The sequence below is a fragment of the Saccopteryx bilineata genome, chromosome 11 (assembly GCF_036850765.1).
Source record: "Saccopteryx bilineata isolate mSacBil1 chromosome 11, mSacBil1_pri_phased_curated, whole genome shotgun sequence".
In the NCBI taxonomy this organism is placed as follows: Eukaryota; Metazoa; Chordata; class Mammalia; order Chiroptera; family Emballonuridae; genus Saccopteryx; species Saccopteryx bilineata.
Window position 1 is genome coordinate 77,404,435 of NC_089500.1, and position 21,300 is coordinate 77,425,734.

Here is a 21,300-nt window from a genome sequence, read left to right on the forward strand (position 1 = left end):
GGTGATTCTGATGAGGCGTCTGGGGAAGACAGAGGCTGCTGTCTGCTCCCCGGGTCCCTCTCCGGCTCAGGACGAGGAGGGACATCCTCCCCATCTCTCCTTTTTCCGTGGCTCTCCCCAGGCCAGAGGACCCCAGCTATAATGGGGGTGACTCCAAAGATCAGAAAAGTGAGCCTTGGCTTGTTAGAAAGAAGTCCAGTTTTGTTTTGTTTTTAAACTCATAGAACCATATACTTTACATCTAGTTAAACCTATGGCAGAAATAAAGGAAAATAAAAGAAAAAAAAAAACAATGATCTAAGGACCAAACAAACCAACAACAAAAAAACCTCTCCTTCCAGATTTCAGGTGGTTTTGGAAACAGTAGCCGTGGCTGAAGCCCATGACACCAAACCACGCACGCATTGAAAGGGCGAAAAACATGCCCTTTTCCCAAACTCAGTTTGACAAAAGTGCTTTTTATGTCATGGGAAGAAAAGCTGGTACTGAGGACTTGGGGGCCCCCAAAGCTCCACCACAGAGGCCAGGTGAACACTGTCGGCGTGGGGCATTTGGCTGAACCAGGACGGGTGGCATGAGGGAGGAGAGTTTGGGGAGAAATTCAAGCGTATTTGAAGTTCTGTGCTGAGGAAGTGCAAAGCAGTTTGGCCATCTGGGTAGAAATACCCACACTCTACTATGCCCTGGAAGCTTGGCAGCCGGGACGCTGCAGGGGAACTCTCCCTGGGGGGGCCGCTCTGGGGACCAGTGTCTCGGGTACAAAGTGGACAGACCAGTGTGCCCACGTCGATGCAGGGAGACCCAGCAGCCTACGGGTGTGAAGCAGCACGCCTACAAAGTCATCCTTCCTAAGTCCCCTTATTCCCGTGATTGCTTTGCGTTTGTGACGTCTCTGCTGTCCCGTGGTTGAGCTCTTCTAACAACTGAATCTGGGAGGTCAGCTGTTGGGCAGAAAAAATAGAGTGTGTCCGTCAAGTCATGGTGTACTTTTGACCGGTCACAGGAAAGCAACAAAAGATGATAGAAATGTGAAATCTGCACCAAATAAAAGGAAAACCCTCCCAGTTTCTGTAGGATGATGTGGCAGCGTGTGTGCATGCGCAGATGATGACGTAACACCATGTATACAGAGGTACAGCCCACGGCCATGCCAGTCGAGATGTGGACGGTACAGAGGGAAGTTCAGTGTGTTCTGTGGCTCGCTCAATTCGAATCCATAACCAAAGTGCAACGTGAATATTGGCGCGTTTATAATGAAGCGCCACCACACAGGAATAACATGACTCGGTGGGATAAGCAGTTGAAGGAAACCGGCAGTTTGGTGGAGAAACCCCGTTCTGGTAGGCCATCAGTCAGTGACGAGTGTGTAGAGGCTATACGGGATAGCTACCTAAGGAGCCCTAAAAAATCTGTGTGTGAGCCCACATCAAACTGCACTGAATAGGTATTAAACTGGGAGAGTTTTCCTTTTATTTGGTGCGGATTTCACATTTCTATCGTCTTTTGTTGCTTTCCTGTGATCGGTCAAAAGTGCACGATGACTTTACGGACACACTGTATATTATGCTTGCTTTGTTAAAGATGGCGCTGCCCATGTGGAAGCCCGTCACCCGGGTGATGATATTAGTTGCCCTTATGCTTGGAATGGGCGTGATTATACTAATGTGTGTTGGGGGCGGGCTGTGGGCAGGCAAGATCCTTATACCCTGAGGCTTGGTATTAAGACTAAGCCTTTCCCCACCCTTTTTGATGTGGGGTGGACTTTGTATCAGAGACTTCCCTATTTTGTATATTGGATTAAAGGTTTTGATTTCTGTCCTATAAAGTGGGGCAGACTGGGAGCTTGCTCTCTCGGTTCCTGAGATTAGCATTAGAGGAGAGAGAGCAGGAAAGGAGAGCAGAGAGAGGCCACGTGGAGGAGGCCGGGAGAAGCAGCCAAGATGGCGGAGTGCTGAGTGAGAAGCCAGTTTGTGTAGTTTGTGCAGAGATGAGATGGGGAACAGAGGTAAATGAGACTGGTGAGGCTAGAAACCTTTGATTCTGGGAAACTCGGATAAGTCAGTAGCTTTGTGAGCACTGAATGAGTGGGTTTTGGAGCCCAATGTGTGTTTTTACTTGCCTGCCGGGTGCAAGCTAGGATTAAAGGTAATGGCCCACCAGTTTGTGGCTCCGTTGTTTCATTACCGTCTGTCTGAATCCAATGCAAACCTGCATGGGCCAGGTGGCTGTAGTGGTGGCTGTGGCTACTGGCTTCATATAAGCACATAAAGTGTAACCCATTTTCTTCATCACAAAATAAGACATGTAGACTACAAAATATTACCTATGCATTACTGCATTTATTCATTTATTTCTCATCCCTACGTGATTCTTACCCAAGACAACTTCAGAGGTAAATGTTTACATTTTCTCTGCGTACTGTTTTTTATCAACAGTCCTGGACTTTTTCCTGAATGTTTATTTTATTTTGAAAGAGGCTCCGGCTTTATTTATCTGCCGCTATTGTGTGACATTTAAGCCAAACTCGGTCTACTGCGCCTTTTTTTTTTTTCCTCTCTCATAGTTCACATTTTCTGGTGTGGCGTTCCTTCTCGGTGACTTAGAAACCATGCCTGTCCGTCGCCCACTTTCCTGATGCCCTCCCTTGATTGATTGCTACCCTTTCCTCACCTCTTCTTCATCCTGCAGTGCACATTCTCACACTTCCATCTGATCCCGGAGAGAAGCAAATGTGGTGATTCAGACTTCGGTCAACTAGAATCCATACTTCCTGAGGACAGTGACTTTGTCCCCGATTCCTCAGTTAGCCCCACTGTTTCTCCCATTTCTAGGGCAGTGTCTGTCACAGTGTAGGCCATCAAAACCTATTTCTGAAGAAATTAACTATTAATGAAAGCACTGTCCAGGTCAGCTGACCTAGAGTCTTCCCGGAGGAAGTCTGCACCAGGGGAAAGCAAGTGGCATTCTGCCCAGCCTGGTGGAAGCGGTCTAAAGACTCCCCCCCAACCAGGCTCAAGCTCCGCCCCTATCAGCTATCATTTCCCTGAGGGTGTGGCCCAAGAGTGAGTGCTTAGCTACTTCCTGCATGTCCCATCCTGTGGGTATTAAGTGGACATGACACCACCTTCATTTCTAAGACACGGCCACAGGAGAGCTGTATCCTATGATTTCAACCACCCATCATGTATATAAAAAAAGATAACTCTAAAAAAAAAACGGGATCACTTCTTTTTGAACCACACAAGTGACTTTGAAAGTGTTACTGAGAAAGCAAAAAATGCCGGCGAAGGAGGATATTTGTGTGAACCACTAAGCCAGGTCATTGTTTAAAGATGGCACCGTAAGTTCTCAGTCCAGGAGATCTGGGGATTTATTTCACTGAGGGAAAAACAAAACCAAAGCAATGCATGTTGAACTGAACTACATTAACAGCATTCCTGAGATCTAATGATATATAAATATATATGCATGCCGCATGATGAGCATTTGAAATATTTGCTTTTTAAAGTTACATATTCTAATACACTATCCAATTACTCAACATAAAAAAAAGGATACATGGTAACACAGTATTTGTCTTTTGTGGAAACTCTTCTTTTTATGCAGTGTGTGCATGGATTGACTGGAGACTCTGTAGCCTCTGTGATGTCTACCTTGCTACATTTTGGATACATCTCCAGGAGCCTGCATTTCCCGTTTGTTATGCTAATTGACACTAAAGTTTAAATTTAATACATGGTGGGGAAACATTGTTTTATTATGGCCATTTAGTTAACGGTCCGGCGCTTCAGGGAATTGCTTCACAAATGAGAATCCTGCAGACTGTGCCAGTCTCTACCTCTGGCCTTCTCGTGCCGTCCTGGGTGACCCCCGCCGCAGTGTGTCCTTCATGTCTGCGTTTGGAGAATCCTCTGCTGAGCAAATCCCAGGGGCCCAACCAGGAGAGTTCTTGAGCATAGGAAGTGACTCGACAAAACTCTAGTAGAAACAAGCACAACGAACGCCTGCCATAACCCGACAAGGCTAGCGATTTAAGAGGACCTGTCCCGCTGTGCCGGATGTCAGACCATCATCAGTCTGTTCATGGCGGGGAGCAAGGGGAACCGAGGGCTCCTTTATGGGCAATTCGCAATCCCCAAATCCCTGGAGTTGTACTGGTGACGCTTCTGTGACTGTGTAGCATGCGACCCTGAGCCAAAATAATCCACGCGAGGGGAAGACCGTAGGCTGGAGAACAGCGGAAGCTGGTTCGGCACCATTGTCTCAGGGCATTCGCAGTGATGCCAAAGGAGTTTTAAAACAGTGAGAACAGGGCTGGGGTGTGTGTGTGTGTGTGTGTGTGTGTATGATATATATATATATATATATATATATATATATATATATATATATTTATATTTATATATATATGAAACTGTAAAGCTTTGCCAGAGCTGTGCTTTAGGAATAGGGTGAACGCTGTTTCCCTGGGGGGAAGAACTCTTGATCCTCATCTTTCAAACCCCTCTGGTTGCCCCGGGCTCTTTTTCTACATCAGAGGCCCTGGGCAGAGCAATCTCTTGCTCTTTCGTGATGTCCTTATTCTTTGCATTCTTTGCTGATGATGGCCATGACACAGCTATGTATTTAATCTCTTTCTCTCCTCTACACTGGTGTTCCCTGAGGTTTGGGATTGAATTGTCTACTCACATTCGTGGTCACATTTTGCCTAGCCCACAGGAGACGCAGTGAATTTGACTGACTTATTAAATACACCACAATTCTAGTTTTGTCCTCAAGGTATTTTTTTTTTAATATGGACTGAAGCTAAGTCCAGGGGTCAGAAATTTTCTTTTGCAAAATGCCACATAGTAAATATTTTAGCATGTATGGGCCACGTGGTCTGTGCTGCACCTACTCTCATCTGAATGCGGGGCAGAGGCTGTCACAGTCAAAGCCTTCCCAGAGGAGATTGTGGTGTGCCAATAAAACTTTATTGACAAAAGCAGGCAGTGGGCCGGATGTAGCACTCAAGCTTTATTTGTCAAACTCTGCTCTGGTCTATTCTCTTTCTATGCCTCTGTCCTCATTTTTCTTTCGTCCTGACATGTGTTTGCCTAATGTTACCATGTCTTTCTGTACTTTCTCTCTCTTCCTTTTTCATCTGATCATTCCTTCATACGTATGAAGTCTCTGCTTCATCAACACCCTTTTTATAAACTGTGTCTTGACCTCCTTGAGAAGCATTGGCCATTCCGTCTTTTGGGGTCCCATTGTGGCTCCCACTGTCATAGGATGTGTCACCTGCAGTGACACTTGTGTACATTTCTGCCTCTGGTTCAGATTGTGAGTGCCTGGTGGTTAGAATCATACTCATCTGTGGCCTCCATTATGTAACACACACACACACGTCTGGTGCACAGTAGAAACTCAGTAAATGTCTGCTGCATTGACTGCCTGGAGTCACTGATTGTCACCTGGGACACAGAGCACAGGTTACAGAGACAGGTTATGGACCCGTCATTTCCAAGGGGGTTTCCCTGTGTTCTTCTCTACTGGCTATAATTTCAAAGCCAACAACTTGCCCATAATGTAAGCAGTTAAGTCACTAAATAGCTGACATCTCAGTCTCATCCACAGAAATGTCATCCTTTCATCAAAAAATTATGTGCTTGACCGGGTGCTAGTGCAGTGGATAGGGTGTCGGACTGGGATGCGGAGGACCCAGGTTTGAAATCCCGAGGTTGCCAGCTTGAGCACAGGCTCATCTGGATTGAGTAAGGGGTCACTCATTCTGCTGTAGCCCCCTGGTCAAGGCACATATGGGAAAACAATCAGTGAACAACTAAGGAACCGCAACAAAAGATTGATGCTTCTTATCTCTCTCCCTTCCTGTCTGTCCCTGTCTGTCTCTCTCTCACACACACACACATACAAATTCACACACAAAAACTATGCAAATGGAACAAAAGTGAATTCCAAGCCTGAGGACCGGCACTGAGCGAAGTCATTGCCTCGATCCCCACCTTCTGCCGTGTCTGAGCTGCCTTGTGCAGAATCACCCACTGGAGCAAGCTGACGGACCGACCACAGCACAGCACACCCCGCGTCAGCCGGAGTCGTGCCCCAGGCTGCGTGTGCTGGCTCCTGGTGGCCAGCACCCTTCCATACCCTGCTCTCCACCTCTGCGACCTGACGTCTGAGAGCAGAGAGGAACACGCAGGGCTCACGTTCCCCAGAAAGGCCTCCGTTCAGCGGTGTCCGGCCTGCACATCTTGAGACCCTTGAGTCTGTGAGAACGCGTTGAGCCTCTCACTTAGTGTTTCCTTAAGTGCCGATGAGAAATTATGGTGCAGTTCCAGCCGGGCCTTTTCTACAGGCATGAATCGGACTTGGGAAGCTCTGCTAAGGGCCAGCGGCTCCGCACTGCGCGGGGAGGACCTGGCAGGATCTCTCGGGTCTGATGGAAGCCACTGCCCACCATGGGCTTAAGACAGTAAGACAGTAAGACTCTATTCTTCAGAGAAGACATTCATTTCTAGTTCTCACCACCCCTTGCAATCAGGTGACTCTCCGCATCTAGTCCTAATTACTCTCTGAGCACTGGACCCTAAATTTGGACAGTATCATAAAAAAAAAAACAACATACAAAACATACACACCACTAAGCCAGAGCTGACTGAATCTTCTCCTCCCCAAATCAAACCACATCGTGAAGATGTTCCAGGGCGGTGGAAGGAACCAATTCTGCTCTTCAATTTACAGATTGTCACTCACAAGGTAGAAAACACCCCCCCTGGGCCCTGTGAAACTCTCCGTTCCCGTAAAGGCAATGTCACCTGTTCTTCCAAGAGAGAGGAGGAACAGCACTTAAGGGCAGACGTCGGAGCCAGTTGGATTGTGTGGCGGGGTGTGAGATAAAGCACAGGATGCCCGGTTACATTTAAATTTTAAGGAGACAATTAGGAACATTTTTAGCACGTGGCTGTCCAAAATATCACATGGGAACAGACATACTTATACTAAGAAATCATTGTATCTCTCTGACATTCAGATTAAACGAAGTATCCTAAATTTTTATTTTTTTATTATTTTTAAAATTAAACTTACGTGGGTAACATTGGTTAATGACATCATATCAACTTTCAGGCATACGACTTGGTGATACGACACACGCGCCTGTGTGCTCAGCACCCGTGCCGAGCCTCCTTCCGCCGTGGTATCTCATTATTTAATTTACTAACTAAGGCAACCCTTGGGTTCTGCCGCTAACGCTAACCTTGGCAGGTTACTCGGCCCTGCTGTGAAGTGGGGAGTAAGAGCAACATCTCCCTACACCGGGGCCGTTGGAGGGCTTACACCGCGTAACATGTTAGCACAGTGCCTGGTGGGCGGTGTTTAGTAAGTGTTCGCTGATTGTATTATTCTGCTCATATAGCGCGGGGACCAGCCACCTTTTCTTTTCGTAGAGGGCAGGAGAGTCCATATTTTAGGCTTTGCAGGCTGTCCCGTCTCTGTTACAATTACTAGACATCGTGGTGTAAGAGCAGCCTCAGACAGTCGTGTTCCAATAAAAGTCTATGAAACAGGGAGTGGGTGGGTTTGACCCACAGACAATCATTCGCGCTGATCTAGGCTTAACCTCCGGACCAATCCTCTATGACAGGGGTCGGGAACCTATGGCTCGCGAGCCAGATGTGGCTCTTTTGATGGCTGCATCTGGCTTGCAGACAAATCTTTAATAAAAAATAACATTAAAAATATAAAACATTCTCATGTATTACAATCCATTCATTTCCTACCGCTCATGTTCATGGTTGCGGGTGGCTGGAACCAATCACAACTGTCCTCCGGGACAACACCAGATTTTTATTGGATAATGCGTAACATACACGGGTCGTTGTATGGCTCTCATGGAATTATATTTTAAAATATGTGCCGTTTATGGCTCTCTCAGCCAAAAAGTTTCCCGACCCCTGCTCTAGGGCATCTATTGTTGTAACCACCATCTTTTATTAAATACTGGTTACTACACTAGCCCTTTCTTGCAGCATCTCCTGTTCTAAAGACACATCTGATGGGGCACTATTGCTCATATGCTTCATAATTCTCATACCACCTCAGATTTAGTGTCTCATTTTTCAAGCGCTCCCTACAAATAGATACCGTGTTATTTTAATTACATATGTAAATCTCCACAACGGCGTCGTGACGAAGGTTAGTAAAGCCTTTCCCCTGAGAGTCCACTCTCTTCTATGCACTGTCTTCCACTTCCTCCCATGGTGCCTTGCAAGACTCCGGCTCGCAAACTACTTGGACACCTTGCTATTCCTTGAATCCTTCCCTGCCTTTCATCTTAATGGGTTTCTGCATGTTCTTCCCTTATTTAGGCTAGATTCTAGATTTTTGGTCTCCTCTCTCCTTGTCATCAGATGGTGCATATATATATATATATATATATATATATATATAATTAGTAGAAATTTAGAAAAATCCAGTTGTTTTTAATCCCTACAAGTTGTCTCTACTCTGGTCCTTTTATAATTAACTATGCAATGTCCATATATGGGTATATATGTGTGTTTGTGTTTGTGTAACTAGTCTGCGCCCTTCACTTGACTCACTTTGAAGTCATAATGTTTTTTCCAATGCTTGGGAAACAAGGGATCGACGTGGCTAAGACCCGGCTGATTCTCCGCTGATTGCGTTGGTCAGCAAATGACTTGTGGCTCCGCTCACTGATAGCTCTTCTACAAAGGCTTGAACCCAGACGAGGGTTGGGGGTGGAGGGGGGGGCTCTGAACAGACAGAAATGACCACAGCTGAGAAAGCGGAAGCCTTCTCTCGTTACTGTATGACTCTCCGTCCATCATCTTCCTTTTCCCATCTTCCCTGATGCCCTGCACGCGTCCCCAGGCGTTTTAAACGAGATGTGGCTAGGCCCAGCCCTGGCCAATAGCTGACTCCTTCCCCTCTGGCAGACTATTATTAGCCTTTTATAGCGTTTCTCACATCTGAGGGGTGGGGGTGGGGAGGTGGAGTGTAAGAACGTGTGTATCACCCTCGCGATGTCTAGGATAGGTTGCTTCTAAGAAGTCAGCCTTGGATCGACTGAGGGAAACAGGAGGAGCAGAAAGACAGGGTTTCCAGATCAAAGGCCATTTGGGGGCCAGCTCAGAAGAAATACGGTGTGACTGAAGGAGAAGGTGAGGCTGAGGAGGAGAGGGCCGCGCCGGAGCCGGGGGGACAGGCGACATCGGGTTCCGACGTCTCAGGGGAGATGAGAGCCGGGGACGGTCACCTGTTACCCTCCACGTCACAACACAAATCCCCACAGCGGGCTGCGGAACAGATCAGGCTCATGCTTCCACACAGAGGTCCCGTTTCTCCACCGGAAACCCGGGTGAAGAGGTGGAGAAGCTTCGCCAGACGGATGCGTGCTCCTCTGCTGTGTCCCCACACGGCCCAGGAAGCCTTGTTGAGGTGACATTCTGAACTGGTTCAGTCGGGCAGCTCCAAACGCAGACAGTATTGATGATCTGACCAGTGTGGCCGCGGGAGCCTCCGCTCTGGGGTGAAGGCCGGGCCAGCAACGTTCCTTTTCCTTCTTCCAACGGCGGTTCTTCTGCGTGAAGAGCGTGCTACTCTTCTTCCCAAGCGCACCGAGATGAGATCTTCACAGCGTCTGCCATTGCCCACGTCTTTCATACCCGGGGCTTGAACCATTTCAGCAGGGAGGAGCCCGCTGTCTTCACCTGCCCAAGGGAAGGTGCAGGGGACAGGAGCTGTCCTGTCCATGAGGTGACAGCCCAGGAAGTCTCCACCGAACACACAGACCGCTGGACTATGGGGCTGAGCAATGCACAAGAAGCTTAACAGTCCCCAAGGGCCACAAATAAAAGGTGTCCCTACAACTGACACGCACTGTGCTAGGAGAGCCACTCGCCCCGGCGGCAGACGTGGCTCATCTGGGGCCATGAGGTGCCTGTGGGTCATTCGGCCCCGTCCCCCACCCCTGCTGCTCCTCTCGGCTGTGTGCTGCCTTAGTTTCCTGGCTCCCCTGTCCCCTTCCCCTTAGCACTGTCCCTTCTTCTTCTTCTTCTTTTTTTTTTTGTATTTTTCTGAAGCTGGAAACGGGGAGAGACAGTCAGACAGACTCCCGCATGCGCCCAACCGGGATCCACTCGGCACGCCCACCAGGGGGCGTCGCTCTGCCGCGACCAGAGCCACTCTACCGCCTGGGGCAGAGGCCAAGGAGCCATCCCCAGCACCCGAGCCATCTTTGCTCCAATGGAGCCTCGGCTGCGGGAGGGGAAGAGAGAGACAGAGAGGAAGGAGAGGGGGGGTGGAGAAGCAGATGAGCGCTTCTCCTGTGTGCCCTGGCCGGGAATCGAACCCGGGACTTCCGCACGCCAGGCCGACGCTCTACCACTGAGCCAACCAGCCAGGGCAGCACTGTCTCTTCTTGCATGGGGACTAACCTGTTTCCACCACACAGATTCCCGGGCGGCTGCATGTCTTACCCAGTCGTGCCTTCACCTACGGAGAGTCACTCGACCCCGACCCAAGCGAGGTCAGTCGGATGGTTCTGGCTTAGAACATGAAGCCCGAGGACTGGTCGCGTGAGCAGAGATGATGGTGATGTGCCTGCGTCCCAGCCACCAGCAGCCGGCCGTCCAGGAGCATACAGCTCTGCCGGGTGACTGTGGTCACAATCACAGCGTCACCCACTCCAAAAACGCCACAGAGCCCATCCACTCCCACACCTGGTGTCTGGCCTTTCCAAAGAGTCCCTGAGCTTCCGGTCTGGTCCTCCAGAATATTCCCTCTGGCTGAAGCCAGCCAGAGTCCGTTTCTGCCGCCAGAACTGAGGGCACCTGCTGGGAGACCCACGCCAGTGGTTAGAAATCACCAGGGATTCCCCGTCCGGTCAGGGAAGGCACGTGTGTGTTCCCGGGAGAACAGGCGTGTGGTGAGGAGAGAAACGGGCACAGGGACAGTCTCACCGAGTGAGTCCTGGGGAGCACTGACACGTGTGTGTTCGTGGGAGACTGTGCGTGTGGTGAGGAGAGAAACGGGCACAGGGACAGTCTCACCGAGTGAGTCCTGGGGAGCGCTGACACGTGTGTGTTCGCGGGAGACTGTGCGTGTGGTGAGGAGAGAAACGGGCACAGGGACAGTCTCACCAAGTGAGTCCTGGGGAGCGCTGACACGTGTGTGTTTGCGGGAGACTGTGCGTGTGGTGAGGAGAGAAACGGGCACAGGGACAGTCTCACCGAGTGAGTCCTGGGGAGCGCTGACACGTGTGTGTTCGCGGGAGACTGTGCGTGTGGTGAGGAGAGAAACGGGCACAGGGACAGTCTCACCGAGTGAGTCCTGGGGAGCGCTGACACGTGTGTGTTTGCGGGAGACTGTGCGTGTGGTGAGGAGAGAAACGGGCACAGGGACAGTCTCACCGAGTGAGTCCTGGGGAGCGCTGACACGTGTGTGTTCGTGGGAGACTGTGCGTGTGGTGAGGAGAGAAACGGGCACAGGGACAGTCTCACCGAGTGAGTCCTGGGGAGCGCTGACACGTGTGTGTTCGTGGGAGACTGTGCGTGTGGTGAGGAGAGAAACGGGCACAGGGACAGTCTCACCGAGTGAGTCCTGGGGAGCGCTGACACGTGTGTGTTCGTGGGAGACTGTGCGTGTGGTGAGGAGAGAAACGGGCACAGGGACAGTCTCACCGAGTGAGTCCTGGGGAGTGCTGACACGTGTGTGTTCGCGGGAGACTGTGCGTGTGGTGAGGAGAGAAACGGGCACAGGGACAGTCTCACCGAGTGAGTCCTGGGGAGCGCTGACATGCGGAGGCGGGTTCTGTTTCCTGCCGTTCTCCACTTGGGGGGCCGGCTGCCTCCACACTCTCCTCTGCTTCCCCAGCAGAGTACCAGGAGAAACTTCACAGGAGATGTTCCCCGCTGTGTAAATGCCCCTTCTCTCTTGACGTGCCACCGTCACAGTCTTGCTTCTCAACAAGGCACGCCACAGGAGGGACTTCTGCTGAAGTCGAGGTTGTTGTCTGGCCCTGAGGTCAGGGAAGATGCCATCGCATTGGTGGGCACTGCTCTGTTTACACTGTTGGGGGCCTTAGGGATACTGACCTCCAGGAAAGCCCTAACCTTGAACCTATGTGAGCTGTGGTAGAAAACATAAGGAATGGGGAAGAGAATGGTCACCGAATGTGGGCAGAGAAGTGTCCACCATCCAGGTCCCCGTCCTCCGACCAGGTTGCCGTCCTCCGACCCCAGGCCTTGGTAGGAAGCACGGCTCATTAGCAGCACGGGGATGGCCGCCCTGGTCAGACAGGAGCACACTGCGTGTCCAGGAGCCCAGAGAGCCGCGGCGAGCACTGCGTGTCCAGGAGCCCAGAGAGCTGTGGCGAGGACTGCGTGTCCAGGAGCCCAGAGAGCCACGGCGAGCACTGAGTGTCCAGGAGCCCAGAGAACCACAGCGAGCACTGTGTGTCCAGGAGCCCAGAGAGCCACGGCGAGCACTGCGTGCCCAGGAGCCCAGAGAGCCACGGCAAGCACTGAGTGTCCAGGAGCCCAGAGAACCACGGCGAGCACTGCGTGTCCAGGAGCCCAGAGAGCCACGGCGAGCACTGCGTGCCCAGGAGCCCAGAGAGCCACGGCGAGCACTGCGTGTCCAGGAGCCCCAGAGAGCCACGGCGAGCACTGCGTGTCCAGGAGCCCCAGAAAGCAACGGCGAGCACTGCGTGTCCAGGAGCCCCAGAGAGCCACGGCGAGCACTGCGTGTCCAGGAGCCCCAGAGAGCCACGGCGAGCACTGAGTGTCCAGGAGCCCCAGAGAGCCACGGCGAGCACTGCGTGTCCAGGAGCCCCAGAGAGCCACGGCGAGCACTGCGTGTCCAGGAGCCCCAGAGAGCCACGGCGAGCACTGCGTGTCCAGGAGCCCCAGAGAGCCACGGCGAGCACTGCGTGTCCAGGAGCCCCAGAGAGCCACGGCGAGCACTGAGTGTCCAGGAGCCCCAGAGAGCCACGGCGAGCACTGCGTGTCCAGGAGCCCCAGAGAGCCACGGCGAGCACTGCGTGTCCAGGAGCCCAGAGAGCCACGGCGAGCACTGCGTGTCCAGGAGCCCCAGAGAGCCACGGCGAGCACTGCGTGTCCAGGAGCCCCAGAGAGCCACGGCGAGCACTGCATGTCCAGGAGCCCCAGAGAGCCACGGCGAGCACTGCGTGTCCAGGAGCCCAGAGAGCCACGGCGAGCACTGCGTGTCCAGGAGCCCAGAGAGCCACGGCGAGCACTGCGTGTCCAGGAGCCCAGAGAGCCACGGCGAGCACTGCTGCCAACGACATCACAAAAGCAAGACATTTCCTACAATGTCCTTCTCGTAACTGTGGTCAGGGAACGCATTTGGGGCATTGATTACTCTCGCTCAACCATTTTCACTTGAAGGAAATGTTAAAAATGAATCTTGCTGCATGTTTACAGATGGTGGGAACAAAAAAGGAACAGCACTGTATTCTTATTTTCAGAAATTTAAACCACACACATACATGCACACACACAGTCACACACAAGCATACACATGCATGCACACAAGTCCACATGTGAGTGCACACACATGCACACATGTGTGCACACACATGCACACAAGTGCATGGTGCACACACAGATGTGCACACAGACTACACATGTGCACACACACACGAGTACATGCTTGTACAAGCACACAACATACATAGGTGTGCAGTAACACATGGACACATATGCTCACATGTGCACCCACATGTGCACAAAGCACACACGTGCACACACACTCATGTGTGCACACATGCACACACACGTGCACCATACCTAAACTCTCGAAAGCAATGAGCCTCTTCCACGCGCTCCTTCTCTGCCCCACCCCATTCCCTGCCCAAGGAAAGGTGTAGGACAGGAGCTGTCCTGTCGTCGGGACACTTGTCAATGAGGTGACAGCCCAGGAAGTCTCCACCAAACACACAGACCGCTGGACTGTGGGGCTGAGCAGTGGACAAGAAGCTTAACAGTCCCCAAGGGCCCCAAATAAAAGGCTCCCTGCTCTTCCTTCCTTGAACCTTAGTAGGACTTGAGCTGAGCCGGTTTCCTGAACTCCTTTTAAATCAGCAGTGGTCAGGTGACCAACCGCCTCCTCTTCCCCCTTATTCCCCTCCTTCCTCTTCTTTCTCTCGCTTAATCTCCGTGTCTTCTTCCGCACCAAATGCATTATAATTAACAGCTGTAAATTGGGGTGGGGCAATGAGAGAACAAGACAGCTGACAGAAAATACAATTCGAGTTCCTGGAGGACACCAGCAACGCCCTCCCTGCGTCTCGCGAGGACTACTGCACACGCTGCGAGTCCTACGCCTTCTGCGCACAGCGCCACCGTCCCTAAGTTCCCTTTTCTGGCGAGTCTCGGCTGCCGAGTTCAACCATAAATTAATTACACTAGTAAACCACTACATAGGTAACTTCTGTATATATTTTTTTTAACATTTAGAAAAACTGATCCTAAAAAAGAACATGCCGAACTCACACTTGATGGTTGACTGGTCCTATCAGTGGACCAGGAGAAAGGCTAATAGATTTACGGTTCAAACAGAGAAATTTATTAAAGAGGGTCAGAGTTCAAGAAGACTGTAGTTTAGAAGAACCAACATCTGCTTCCTGCCCACATTCCAATGGCCAGGACTCAGCACGCTGGGAGCTCCTTCTCCTGCGCTTCCCAGCTGTGTCAGCTGGCCCCTGGGAGGGTGACAGCCAATCTGTTATGGATGATGAAGAAAAGAAAAAAAAAGACAGGAAATGGTAAGAGGCATCTGAGAGACCTCAGGACAGTGCACCGCGTTTGTATGGAACTCGGTGTGGCCAGAAAGCTAATGCCAAGTCTCCGCGCCTGCTGTCTGCGGTCAGGCCCGCGGGGAAGGGTTTCCCGCAGGGTCCCCGTTTCCGCCTTTCTGTCTGTGTTCTCACTGCCTCGTGCCCAGGCAAAGAGGTGTGACTTATCTGACAGGTAAATGCGGCAGAAGGAACGGGGCCGGTGCAGCTCGGGTTGGTCGTGGCCCACGGAGAGCGTGTTCTCTGGTCTGCGTGTCCCAGGCAGTGAGCCGGGTGGTGGAGGCCCTGCCCGCCAGAGACGCCGGAAGGCCAGCAGGTGCCTGGTGCTCACTGCAACCTGGCGGGAATGGCAGCCGCGTCCTGAGGCTGAGTCCTGGGAGCTCTCGCGGGAATAGCAGCCGAGTCCTGGGAGCTCTCGCGAGAATGGCAGCCGAGTCCTGAGGCTGAGTCCTGGGAGCTCTCGCGAGAATAGCAGCCGCGTCCTGAGGCTGAGTCCTGGGAGCTCCAGCGTTACCCTGACACAGCACCACCCTCTCCAGGACCTGCTCTATCCGCAGTGCAGTGCTCACTGCAACCTCGCGGGAATGGCAGCCGCGTCCCGAGGCTGAGTCCTGGGAGCTCCAGCGCTGCCCTGACACAGCACCACCCTCTCCAGGACCTGCTCTATCTGCAGTACAGTGCTCACTGCAACCTGGCGGGAATGGCAGCCGTGTCCTAAGGCTGAGTCCTGGGAGCTCCAGCGTTGCCCTGACACAGCACCACCCTCTCCAGGACCTGCTCTATCTGCAGTACAGCGGGTAAGCTCCTTTCCACCTGCCTCCCCCTCTGTCGGCCTCAGAACACTTACAGGATAAAAGGCAGTTCATCTATTCGCACACTACACATTCAACGGAAAGAACAGATCGTTGTCTATACAGACTGGCTCCTTGCTACTGTTTTTTAAGAGAAAATGATATGCGGTCATCTTACTTTTATTATTACTGTGGCTTACAATTTTTTAAGATAGAAGGTATCTCAGGAAGAGTGTTTAATCACTTTACGAATACTATTTTATTTCATCCTGGTAACAGAATTGAGGGGCTGTAAGAATTGAGCAGAGAGGCAAACAGACTCATCTGAAGATTCATTCATTCATTGAAATCTATTGGGTACTTACCTTCCAGGTGCCATACTAAATGAAGAATTAGGTAGGATTTACCCTCACGTAACATGGAACTTAACTGGGAGAATACAGCAGGCGACTGTTCACATGAAAAAGTGTGGAATTGAACTGTGCCTGGTGGGACACAAGCGATACTGCGCGGAGTTTGCAATGGAAAGGCTGTGACTAACCGGGGGTGCTGAGGCCTGAGCGAGAAGCCATTAAAGGGAGGTGTGTGTATTGGGCTCGGCTGGGGGTGAGAGTGGCAGCAGGAGCAGAATCCCAGGCAGAGATGACAGCATGTACAAAGGCCCTGTGGTAGAAGGGTGTGTGGGGAGTGCAAAGGGCCCTTTGACACGACCAACATGGCTAGCATTAAGGGAGACAGAGGAGGACTGGGGGGTGGGGGTCACACTGTGGCTTTAGGTTCATGATGGCATTGCCCCTTTATTCTAAATGTGACCGAGAGCCGCTGAGTGGCTTAGAAACAGGTTGTGACGCAATGATGCTTGTTTCGACTTAGACTATCGTTTGGAGCACAGGCCAGAGGAACATCGAGAGGATGCTTCTGATCCACCAAGAAGCTTTCGCCAGCATCCAGGTGAGGCAGCTAGCGACTGTGGTAGAAACAGGCGTATGAACTGGAAAACTGTGTAAGGGATAGAACAGGTTACACAGGCGGCACGAGGCAAGAAACCAAGGTGTCAAGGATGGCACCTAAGTGTCAGGATAGGGTGACTCTTCAGGGTTGAGAAGCTGGTATGTCCATTTACAAACCCAGACTCTTTCCACTGTGAGATCACCATAACCGTTCCTGCTTCAGAACTGTGTCACTGAGAAAGAGAGAGAATCCAGACATTTGCTGGACCAGCTTTTACAAGGAGACCTTCTTCCTTCCTTGTCTGTTTGCAATACATGTCTATTTTTAAAAGTCATTAACCGGAGCATTTTCCTTCAAGACTTTTCCAGAGTGTGTGTTATGGAGATAGAAACCAATGCAAAGTTGCCCTGTCTTATTTCAGACAACTTGTCAAAATCTTACTACTACTCCGAGTCTCAGATACAACAACCCTTCCTGCGGTAATTAAATATTTCTATGAGGCCCAGATTTAATTTGTAGAGTTGGTAGAACTATTTAATCAGACGATTGTTTTGAATATTTGGTGAGATTTTTCACATCAACCACACAGTGCCAATAGGTTATTAGCCTGCAAAAGGTAAGTAAGAAAACAAAAATGTGTGGTTACTCAATGGCTGGTTTTTATTTAGTCGACCCTATTTTTGTCTCTTTTTTTTCTCTCACTCTGCAGATCCTCAAGACAGATATAACTTCACCAAAATACCTATTGTGCTTTGCAGCTGTGTGGAGGATGCTTTCTTAGTGACTGATTCGCAGACACCATGTCTTAGCTAACAAGGCCTTTTTTTTTTTTTTCTTAAATGAGGCAGAGTAGTTAAGTGAAAGCCCCTTAATTTGGGCATGAGTGTTCCATTCCAATTAAGCCTGAAGAATCAAAGAAGAGAGTTGATTTCATTTTTTTTTCCCCTGAAGTAAAAAGTAGGCAACACACTAAGAGATCTGCATCTGCAAATCATGCATTCTTATTTAGAACTTAGGTCAAATGTGAAAGAGGTACCTATGGAAAAATAAAACCGATACAAAATATAAATATAAATATATTAATGTAATAAGTAGACAAGGCAGATGCAAGTGTTTCAAAGCTATCCACGGCAACTTTCTTTATTGCAACAGTGTGCTGTTCATGGCCACTAATACCTAAAAATTGTGTACAATTGCCATCCCTTGTTTCACTGTTTCTTCTGACTCTGTTGATAATGAAAGCCACCGCTTTCTAGAAACGACTTTACTATTTAAGGCAGGGGTCCCCAAGCTATGGCACAGGCCACATGTGGCCCCCTGAGGCCATTTATCTGGCCCCCGCCGCACTTCCGGAAGGGGCACCTCTTTTATTGGTGGTCAGTGAGAGGAGCACATTGACCATCTCATTAGCCCAAAGCACGCCCATAGTTCTCATTGAAATACTGGTCAGTTTGTTGATTTAAATTTACTTGTTCTTTATTTTAAATATTGTATTTGTTCCTGTTTTGTTTTTTACTTTAAAATAAGATATGTGCAGTGTGAACAAGGATTTTGTTCATAGTTTTTTTTTTTTTATAGTCCGGCCTTCCAACGGTCTGAGGGACAGTGAACTGGCCCCTTGTGTAAAAAGTTTGGGGACCCCTGACTTAAGGAATGGAGGCTATCCCCAGTTAGTCTGGGGTAACATCTCCATTGCTGGCTTAGTCCTATTGAGTTCATTACTACTTGGTCTAATTAGCCAAGGACATTACTCATAGGTGGGCTGAGATATCCTGGGGAAAGCTATTTACCCAGAGAGCTCAACCACTTTACAGAAAAGCATTTATTTGTGACTCAATGCTGTATGTACAAGCTCTGGTTGGGGGTGGGTAGGCAGGGGACCCTGAGGAACTCAGGCTGACTTTAATGTAATTATCTTGTGATGCTGTCGTCCCGACAGGTGGGTTCCAGGGTGTACCTTGGAGTACCCCAGAACCCTGACATTCCTACTCTCAACCAGAGCTCAACTCCTCATCCAGCTTCAACCGCACTTCAGACGATGCAGTGTAAGAAACGGTTTCACCAGAGTACTGTTATGAAGGTTCAGCAGTAAGAAGAGATTCTGTCTGGGCTGGAGGGGGCCCAGTGGGCATGGTGATTACAGAAGGTTGACATAAAGGACTAGAAGAAAATGAAGTAATTAAGGAAGGAAAGAAAAAAAAAATAACCATCTGAGGTCCCACACATGTGGAAGCAAGCACAAGACACTGGTCAACTGTGACCTTGATAGAAAGAAGAAAAAAATGCAAACTTAATATAATATCCTGAGAACCTTGGCGTGTTTGTTTGTTTGTTTGTTTTGAGAAATTTTGACTTCACACGATGAGTCATCAGGTAATTCTGAATGAAGAGACGACTTATCTGTAGGGAATCCGAGGCAATTCCATCTATGACATCTTAAATTGAGTAAGAGAAAAGATCAAGGAGATCAATTTTCAGAAATGTGTTAAGATTTGAAAATAAAGAAGACATGTATCAAAAAGATAGGATCCCAATTGGGCAACGTAATGGATTCGTGCGCAACTCAAAGAGCGGGAACGAACGGCCCTAATTGCTGCACGATCGTGGCAGCTGGGAGTTTGGGGGAAAAGAAGTGGCAGGCGGGCTGAATGCAGAGGGCGCAGGAGAAAGAAGGACACGATCATCGGCGGTTGTGTACAAACGGTGCGAAACGGTTTTCTCTATCCGGACTTTTCACCAGAATAAGGGCCGGAATGCGCAATGATTTAAACTGACCGCAAAGCTGGAGAACAAGTCCTGACCACGTGTTCTCATTGCGTGCTCACCGCCTATCACGGTCCAGTGCACGGGGACACACGATGGCCTCCGTAGGGCACGTCCCTGCCCCCAACCCACCAGCTCACGGACCCGGTCGGGTCTCGCTTGATCTGAAGTCAGGCTGTCGGTGAAACCCCGCCCCTCAATCTCGCCACTCCTCTTTCTTCATTTTACCACCATTTCCATTCTCCCCTCCTTTTTTTCATCTATACTGTATCTGCTACACTCTACAGTTTCAAAAGCAATCTCCCCTCGAAAAGAAAAAAAAAAAAATCAGAAAATAAGTGTCTGATTTTTTTTTAATTTTAATTTTTTATTTATTCATTTTAGAAAGGAGAAGGGAGGAGAGAGCGAGAGAGAGAGAGGAGAGAGAGACAGAGAAGGGGGGAGGAGCTGGAAGCATCAACTCCCATATGTGCCTTGACCAGGCAAGCCCAGGGTTTCGAACTGGCAACCTCAGCATTTCCAGGTCGACGCTTTATCCACTGCGCCACCACAGGCCAGGTGGTCTATCAGAAATTAAATTTGAGGGCAACAATCTGATTAACCAGGGAGTAAAATATCGAGGTCCTAATTTTTTCCTAGCTCAGATCCAATGGTAAAAGCTTCTGGGGTTTTTACTAGGGAAGGGAAGCAAAGACTGCAGGAAAGACAGACAGACTTCCACGGTCGATTTAGACATCAGACAGTGTCTTTCTTCACAGTTACTAAACAGCTAGCCGGAAAAAAAGGGGGAGGGGGAGGCAATCTATCCATTATGTAGAACACCAACACCGTTATCCATTCTGGGAAACAAATAATAATAAAAAAAATAGTCGTAAGATTTAACTGTAGAGAAATTGCTTAGTACTTGTACTTACTCTTTTTTCTTTTTTTTTTCCAAAGTCTTGTTCAAGCTTTTCTATTTTGAGACAATTGACTTGTATGTTAACTTTTCATCTCATAAATTAAGCGCAATGGAAAACATTTTATGGCATTCTTCCATTGTTAACTGTTATAAAAGACATTAGGAGCCAGAGGATTTCAACTGCCCCATCAACTTCTGGTCGGAGCCTCCTGGACGTTACTTTCCAATGACTAAAAATGACTTACAGGCGTAGTTGAAATCTTTGCAATTCTTGCTTTTCCCTTTCTTCATTCCTTGAACCTCAAAAATCGATAATAGCCTTGACCGACATCACAGCACAAGCGTTGGTCAGAGGCTGACGAAGGCGGTCGTCGGTGTGTTTCATCCGGCCGGGGAGGACAGCAAAGTGCCTGCGAGCCCCAAAGAGGAGCAGTGATTTTACAAACAGGTTACAGCTTGAACTGACTTGCGTCCCGAGTCCCATATCTTCGTTTGAACGAGTGGAACTCGCCCCTTATAAACGAAAATCTCTCCCCGTTAGGAGTCCCAGCTGCCTGGTTTTCCCCCAGCTAAGTTCTGCGTACAACATAAAGGGAGTTCTTTCTCAGCTCTGCTGGGACACAGGGTTGCTACGGTGACTGCCAAAGAAAGGGAGCCCGAGACGACCGGAGATCAATAAGAAAAGGGAGGCACTTGGGGCTACAGCGAGAAATAGTAAACCCTCGGACAGGACCTTTATTCTCGAAAGCCTAAAGATCGAATTGATTTTCCTGGCTTTATCTCTCAGCCACGGTTACCTAACACACAGACACCTCTTCTCAGATCACGCTTGTTACCGCTCTTCTTTTTTTTTTTCTGTGTGTCTTCATGGCAGACATGGGGCGAGTGAAAATTCCCGACCAGGAAGAGAGCTTCAGGCGGTCCTATTCCGTACCTCCCGGGATCTCAGACACGGTCCTACAACGTCCCTGCTTTGCTTAACTCTTTTCCGCAACCTCTCCAAGGAGATGATAAACGCCCCTCAGCGTCCAACGGAGACCTCCCCACACTAT

General features: G+C 49.8%; 1 non-coding gene across 1 annotated transcript; it reads right to left on the reverse strand.

Moving 5' to 3' along the window:
- Positions 1-10,354: 10,354 nt before the first annotated feature.
- TRNAA-GGC (transfer RNA alanine (anticodon GGC)) lies at positions 10,355-10,430 on the reverse strand. The gene has a single exon. It is a non-coding gene; the product is annotated as a tRNA-Ala (tRNA).
- Between the last annotated feature and the right edge of the window lie 10,870 nt (positions 10,431-21,300).